Genomic DNA, 8,981 nt, shown 5'->3' on the forward strand with positions numbered 1-8,981 from the left:
CTTTTGATGAGCTTTGGAAAGTAAGGGTTTCCTTCTGGCAATACGTCCATGCAATCCGGCACGATTTAATGCCCTACGAATAGTCGACAAGTGTACATCTGAGCCAGCATTCTTCACATCGTTCTACACGTCCTTTAGGTAAGATTTAGAGTCTATTGAAATTTGTCTAACAATTTTCCTAGCCCCACGTGTCGTAATTTTTCTTGGACGACCTGATCTTGGAAGACTTGATACAATCCCTTTTACTTTCCATTTTTTTGATAATGGACATAATAGTCAACCGTGGTATGGAAACAGGTTTGGAAATTTTTTTATAACCTTGTCCAGACTGGTAGGCATCGATTACTTTCTTTTTAATGTCTTCAGAGTACTCTTTGTTCTTTGTCATAGTTGCAGATTTGTTGACGTTGAAAAATAATTTTTTTTTTACTTGAAACAATTATTCAATCATTCAATATGGTATTGATGTTCAATTTGAACTGATTTTAGATTCAGTAGAGTCATAAATATTATTTATAAGAAATAAATACAAGGTCAGACTAAAATAATAAACTTAATGACGCTTTTATTTAAACTTTAAATTAAAGGGGTCGAATATTTTTGCAACATCCATATTTATATTTTTTGTAAATAAATTGATATATATTATTAATCTCGAATTACTTTTCCTCATTTATTGTTGAAAAATATACAATTTATTCATAATTAGCCGTTAAAAGGCGTTATGAAGATTTTTGAAGTATAGATTCAACGAAACAAGAAAATTTAGACAGGTGTCGAATATTTTTGCGCACAACTGTATATATATATATATATATATATATATATATATATATATATACGCACATATATATATACACACATACATATAGTATATATATATATATATATATATACTAGACTACCTGTAACCCGTTGGGTCAGTATGTTATATTAGCTATGGAATTCATGTATGAGCGTGGCACTTGTGACGTAAAGAAAAGTTTTATTTGACATTTCTATGAAAGTATATTAAAATGAAAAATCACGGACGGATCACTCAAACACGAAAAAAAAATCCTCCTTATTCGTGTAAAGTTACCTATTTTTCCGAATAATCGCTCAAAAATCGAAAATTAAACATGATTTTCCTACGAATCGAACGCCGATGAAAGTCATTAGGCAGCAAAAACGCACATAAACCTACCGATGAGAAATATGAGAATGAAAAACCCATATTCGAATCCTTCAACCAAGTTATAGAAACTTAAAATCTAAAAAAATAACCAATAATTAATAAAACCTGAAGCAAAAATTAAAACCTAAATAAATAAAATAAAATAAAACTAATACTCAAACAGATTAGTAAATGTGTCAACAAATTCACCGTTTTCACACAACTATTTTGTATCTAGAAATGTAAACAAAAAATAAGAAAAAAAGGAAGGAGGGAAGGAAAAGGGACGGATAGAGAGTAGTAGTAGTAGTAGTAGTAGTAGTAGTTTTGGCTTTACTACAATTGTTCTTATGTTTGTCAACAGGTTAAAGTTATTTAGTTGTAAGAAATTAGCGACAGTATAGTTGTAATAAAAAATAGTTGCAAAACACCCCTACTCTTTCCATGTTAAATAATAATTTCGAAATAATAACGTTATCATTTCAGTACGCAGGTTAAAATCTGCAAAATAAGCGATTTGTGTTCATTTGTTTACGGTGTTATGGGTTAATGTTTATGCGCGCATGCGCAATCGGATGTCGTAACCCGGAAAGTGAGTTACATCACTCGTTACAAGGTCATTTGAGTTATATATATATATATATATATATATATATATATATATATATATATATATAGGCTGCCTGCGCGTGAAATTTTTATAGCAGGAAGTGCTCCAGCTCCAACCACACCTCTCCTGAGTCGACATTGGTAAATATCAGTGGAAAGTGAAGTGTATATACAGGACGACTGAAAACAAATGCCGAGATAAGCGGAGGGCACATACAGCGCCTAGAATTCCCAAATGGTTACCCATCTGGTACTAACTAGGCTCAACCTTGCTTAACTTCGGTGATCTGACGAAAACCGGTGTATCAATGCGATTATGCTGCATATATATCTATATATCTATAAAAGTGAAAGTGTCTGTCTGTGTGCGTGTCTGTGTGTCTGTGTGCGTACATTTTCCGACGCAATAACTCTGTCAATTTTTAGTCTACATGGTACTGAGATTTGGGAAAATCGATGTGATCGGTTTTTGGCTAGAAATTTGGCGATTAAGGGGTCAAAGTTTAACGAGTTGACCTTTGAGAACTCTACCAAACTTCTCCGACAATTTTCGGTCTACACACTTGAATTTTAGATATAGGTTCATTGAACATGGATCTAACTTAATAACTTGATTCGAGCCCAAAGCAATAAATGTTAAGGGGTAAAAAAAAGGGGTCAAAGTTAAAAAAATTGACCTCTGCGGTCTCTTCTAAATTACTCAGACAATTTCTGGTCTAAATATTTGAAATTTTACATAAAGGGTGTTCAGAGATAGGACAAGCTTTTTCATCGGTTTGGGTCGTAAATTTTTAGTTACCAATATATAAATGTATGTATGTATATTTGCATGTCTGCCTAAAACTTTCAATAGAGGCGATGGATTTTCACAAGACCAGTATCGTTTTTAAGTTCAACCATTCATACGACAAATATCGAAAAATTGGCTAAAGACATTAATATCTTCCCCTTCAACTAGGCACTTTTCTATAGGGGGGTAACTTTTTTCGCCGATACTTTTTAAAGTTATCCTCTCCTTTAGATTGTCTAGCCTTAATTTTTAGAAATGTCGCTTCCGGGTTGGCGGTGGCCGTAACAGCATATACGTTAGGTTTTTACCCCGTTCTTTTCCTCCTTCACGGTATGGGTTCGAGCCTGCCTTCCTACCACCACATTTTTTTTTGCTTTTGTTTTTGTTCAACAGACACATCCAAACACCCGGCAACGCCGGGCTGAAATGCTAGTATATATATATATATATATATATATATATATATATATATATATATATATATATATATATATATATATATATATAATTACCTTAATATACTTTCACTTACTCCCACGTTTCCTGTAAAGTATTTCCATCCTATTCACTAATTAAACTTTCTAATTTGTTTAATTTTCATGTTCATGGCTACAAAAATGAAAAAAGAAAAATGAAAGTAATTTAATTAGTAAACACTAAAAACGAGGTTAAACTCAATCTGGCGACTTGTTTTAATATGTTTTGATCGTCGAAATATTTTGGCTATTAATTCCCCTCGACCGACTCTTCCTGTGTAAACCATGTTCAACCAAGGTTATGAAACAGATTTCTTTCTAGTTTTATAAAAAATTACCGCGTGTCATTTTCAACGCTCTTGCACTTTCAATCATCCCAAGGAAGGACAACCAATAATTCCCAATCCGGTTTCAAATTTCCACAAACTATATATTCGGACTAGGAAGAGAAATTGAGAAAAATATATTAACATTCTTTGAAATGCTACTTTATTTGATATTTCCGGATCGGAATTAATAATTTTGACGATTAAAATTTATAATTAAAATTATTTGAATTATTCGGACACCTATTCTCAGCTTGGATTTGATTCTCACAACATTTTGGCCAATAAAACCCCCGATCGTCTTCTGGTTCATTTTATCGACCTCGGTAATTTTTATGCTCAACTCGGGAATCTATACAAAAATTTTAACTAAGCCCTTTATTAGTTATAGGGTTGCTACCAAAATTGTACTACCCTTCCAAAGTTTTCATATTTTAAACTAATGCTATATTTGTTGTTAATATGGACCTAGTGGCGAGTATTCTGTTAGTATATATATAGGAGAAAACGAATAGACTTATATCCAAGGCAATGACAGAAACGCTAGAAGAAGACTTCGAGTCTCTAGTGGAATGGGAGCATAAATCGATGATGAGATTCAATGCTGCCAAGATTAAGCTTCTTTCCTTTAATAATTACAAGAAACTTTCTCAACCACTGAAAGGCATGGCTAATGATACACTGCCTGTAGGTACTCCGACGAACTACACATCCTTGTACCACCTCGACGTAAATAACCCCAACAAACTCGACAAACCTCAAACAAACCACCGACGAACACGACATCCAGCAAAATCACATCCATCCACAGTAGAGATCCCTAGATGCCAGTATGCCTTCTATGCTAATAGTTTCTTCCCTCTGACTATTATACTTTCGCATTCTCTTCCAGGTCTCTGCGTTTCTGACTGTACTGACATGCAGAAGTTCAAATATAAGGTAAATAGATATTTTGCTGCATAGTATCCCTGAAAATTATGTCTCCGATAGTAGTCTCCAACACTAAAGTGGCACTGCGTCTTTTTTAAGGCGAATTTCGCACTGATGAGTTGTGAAACAACAAAACAGTACTATATGTGGTTGACTATATATAAATTTTGAATTAATTATTATAGACTTAATTTGGGAAGATTTTGAATTAATTATTATAGATTTAATGTGTGAAGATTTTGAATTAATTATTATAGATTTAATTTTTGAAGATTTTGAATTAATTATTATAGATTTAATTTTTGAAGATTTTGAATTAATTATTATAGATTTAATGTGTGAAGATTTTGTATTAATTATTATAGATTTAATTTTTGAAGATTTTGAATTAATTATTATAGATTTAATGTGTGAAGATTTTGAATTAATTATTATAGATTTAATTTTTGAAGATTTTGAATTAATTATTATAGATTTAATTTTTGAAGATTTTGAATTAATTATTATAGATTTAATTTTTGAAGATTTTGAATTAATTACTATAGATTTAATTTTTGAAGATTTTGAATTAATTATTATAGATTTAATGTGTGAAGATTTTGAATTAATTATTATAGATTTAATTTTTGAAGATTTTGAATTAATTATTATAGATTTAATTTTTGAAGATTTTGAATTAATTATTATAGATTTAATTTTTGAAGATTTTGAATTAATTATTATAGATTTAATTTTTGAAGATTTTGAATTAATTATTATAGATTTAATTTTTGAAGATTTTGAATTAATTATTATAGATTTAATTTTTGAAGATTTTGAATTAATTATTATAGATTTAATGTGTAAAGATTTTGAATTAATTATTATAGATTTAATGTGTGAAGATTTTGAATTAATTATTATAGATTTAATTTTTGAAGATTTTGAATTAATTATTATAGATTTAATGTGTGAAGATTTTGAATTAATTATTATAGATTTAATGTGTGAAGATTTTGAATTAATTATTATAGATTTAATTTTTGAAGATTTTGAATTAATTATTATAGATTTAATTTTTGAAGATTTTGAATTAATTATTATAGATTTAATTGTTGAAGATTTTGAATTAATTATTATAGATTTAATGTGTGAAGATTTTGAATTAATTATTATAGATTTAATTTTTGAAGATTTTGAATTAATTATTATAGATTTAATTTTTGAAGATTTTGAATTAATTATTATAGATTTAATTTTTAAAGATTTTGAATTAATTATTATAGATTTAATTTTTGAAGATTTTGAATTAATTATTATAGATTTAATTTTTGAAGATTTTGAATTAATTATTATAGATTTAATTTTTGAAGATTTAAAATTAATTATTATAGATTTAATGTGTGAAGATTTTGAATTAATTATTATAGATTTAATGTGTGAAGATTTTGAATTAATTATTATAGATTTAATTTTTGAAGATTTTGAATTAATTATTATAGATTTAATTTTTGAAGGTTTTGAATTAATTATTATAGATTTAATGTGTGAAGATTTTGAATTAATTATTATAGATTTAATGTGTGAAGATTTTGAATTAATTATTACAGATTTAATTTTCGAATATTTTGAATTAATTATTATAGATTTAATTTTTGAAGATTTTTAATTAATTATTATAGATTTAATTTTTGAAGATTTTGAATTAATTATTATAGAGTTAATGTGTGAGGATTTTGAATTAATTATTATAGATTTAATTTTTGAAGATTTTGAATTAATTATTATAGATTTAATTTTTGAAGATTTTGAATTAATTATTATAGATTTAATTTTTGAAGATTTTGAATTAATTATTATAGATTTAATTTTTGAAGATTTTGAATTAATTATTATAGATTTAATTTTTGAAGATTTTTAATTAATTATTATAGATGTAATTTTTGAAGATTTTGAATTAATTATTATAGATTTAATGTGTGAAGATTTTGAATTAATTATTATAGATTTAATTTTTGAAGATTTTGAATTAATTATTATAGATTTAATTTTTGAAGATTTTGAATTAATTATTATAGATTTAATTTTTGAAGATTTTTAATTAATTATTATAGATGTAATTTTTGAAGATTTTGAATTTATTATTATAGATTTAATGTGTGAAGATTTTGAATTAATTATTATAGATTTAATTTTTGAAGATTTTGAATTAATTATTATAGATTTAATGTGTGAAGATTTTGAATTAATTATTATAGATTTAATTTTTGAAGATTTTGAATTAATTATTATAGATTTAATTTTTGAAGATTTTTAATTAATTATTATAGATGTAATTTTTGAAGATTTTGAATTAATTATTATAGATTTAATGTGTGAAGATTTTGAATTAATTATTATAGATTTAATTTTTGAAGATTTTGAATTAATTATTATAGATTTAATGTGTGAAGATTTTGAATTAATTATTATAGATTTAATTTTTGAAGATTTTGAATTAATTATTATAGATTAAATTTTTGAAGATTTTGAATTAATTATTATAGATTTAATTTTTGAAGATTTTGAATTAATTATTATAGATTTAATTTTTGAAGATTTTGAATTAATTATTATAGATTTAATGTGTGAAGATTTTGAATTAATTATTATAGATTTAATGTGTGAAGATTTTGAATTAATTATTATAGATTTAATTTTTGAAGATTTTGAATTAATTATTATAGATTTAATTTTTGAAGATTTTGAATTAATTATTATAGATTTAATGTGTGAAGATTTTGAATTAATTATTATAGATTTAATTTTTGAAGATTTTTAATTAATTATTATAGATTTAATGTGTGAAGATTTTGAATTAATTATTATAGATTTAATTTTTGAAGATTTTGAATTAATTATTATAGATTTAATTTTTGAAGATTTTGAATTAATTATTATAGATTTAATGTGTGAAGATTTTGAATTAATTATTATAGATTTAATTTTTGAAGATTTTGAATTAATTATTATAGATTTAATTTTTGAAGATTTTGAATTAATTATTATAGATTTAATTTTTGAAGATTTTGAATTAATTATTATAGATTTAATTTTTGAAGATTTTGAATTAATTATTATAGATTTAATTTTTGAAGATTTTTAATTAATTATTATAGATGTAATTTTTGAAGATTTTGAATTAATTATTATAGATTTAATGTGTGAAGATTTTGAATTAATTATTATAGATTTAATTTTTGAAGATTTTGAATTAATTATTATAGATTTAATTTTTGAAGATTTTGAATTAATTATTATAGATTTAATGTGTGAAGATTTTGAATTAATTATTATAGATTTAATTTTTGAAGATTTTGAATTAATTATTATAGATTTAATTTTTGAATATTTTGAATTAATTATTATAGATTTAATTTTTGAAGATTTTGAATTAATTATTATAGATTTAATGTGTGAAGATTTTGAATTAATTATTATAGATTTAATGTGTGAAGATTTTGAATTAATTATTATAGATTTAATTTTTGAAGATTTTGAATTAATTATTATAGATTTAATTTTTGAAGATTTTGAATTAATTATTATAGATTTAATTTTTGAAGATTTTGAATTAATTATTATAGATTTAATTTTTGAAGATTTTGAATTAATTATTATAGATTTAATTTTTGAAGATTTTGAATTAATTATTATAGATTTAATGTGTGAAGATTTTGAATTAATTATTATAGATTTAATTTTTGAAGATTTTGAATTAATTATTATAGATTTAATTTTTGAAGATTTTGAATTAATTATTATAGATTTAATTTTTGAAGATTTTGAATTAATTATTATAGATTTAATTTTTGAAGATTTTGAATTAATTATTATAGATTTAATGTGTGAAGATTTTGTATTAATTATTATAGATTTAATTTTTGAAGATTTTGAATTAATTATTATAGATGTAATGTGTGAAGATTTTGAATTAATTATTATAGATTTAATTTTTGAAGATTTTGAATTAATTATTATAGATTTAATTTTTAAGATTTTGAATTAATTATTATAGATTTAATTTTTGAAGATTTTGAATTAATTACTATAGATTTAATTTTTGAAGATTTTGAATTAATTATTATAGATTTAATGTGTGAAGATTTTGAATTAATTATTATAGATTTAATTTTTGAAGATTTTGAATTAATTATTATAGATTTAATTTTTGAAGATTTTGAATTAATTATTATAGATTTAATTTTTGAAGATTTTGAATTAATTATTATAGATTTAATTTTTGAAGATTTTGAATTAATTATTATAGATTTAATTTTTGAAGATTTTGAATTAATTATTATAGATTTAATTTTTGAAGATTTTTAATTAATTATTATAGATGTAATTTTTGAAGATTTTGAATTAATTATTATAGATTTAATGTGTGAAGATTTTGAATTAATTATTATAGATTTAATTTTTGAAGATTTTGAATTAATTATTATAGATTTAATTTTTGAAGATTTTGAATTAATTATTATAGATTTAATTGTTGAAGATTTTGAATTAATTATTATAGATTTAATGTGTGAAGATTTTGAATTAATTATTATAGATTGAATTTTTGAATATTTTGAATTAATTATTATAGATTTAATGTGTGAAGATTTTGAATTAATTATTATAGATTTAATTGTTGAAGATTTTGAATTAATTATTATAGATTTAATGTG

The 8,981-nt window shown here is 23.0% G+C and overlaps 1 pseudogene; it reads right to left on the reverse strand.

Annotated features, from left to right (window-relative positions):
* Nucleotides 1–1,975: 1,975 nt before the first annotated feature.
* On the reverse strand, nucleotides 1,976–2,092 carry LOC145249280 (5S ribosomal RNA; annotated as a pseudogene).
* Nucleotides 2,093–8,981: the final 6,889 nt, after the last annotated feature.

The sequence above is a fragment of the Euprymna scolopes genome, chromosome 27 (genome assembly GCF_053919585.1).
Source record: "Euprymna scolopes isolate OS-2025 chromosome 27, ASM5391958v1, whole genome shotgun sequence".
Classification (NCBI taxonomy): Eukaryota; Metazoa; Mollusca; class Cephalopoda; order Sepiida; family Sepiolidae; genus Euprymna; species Euprymna scolopes.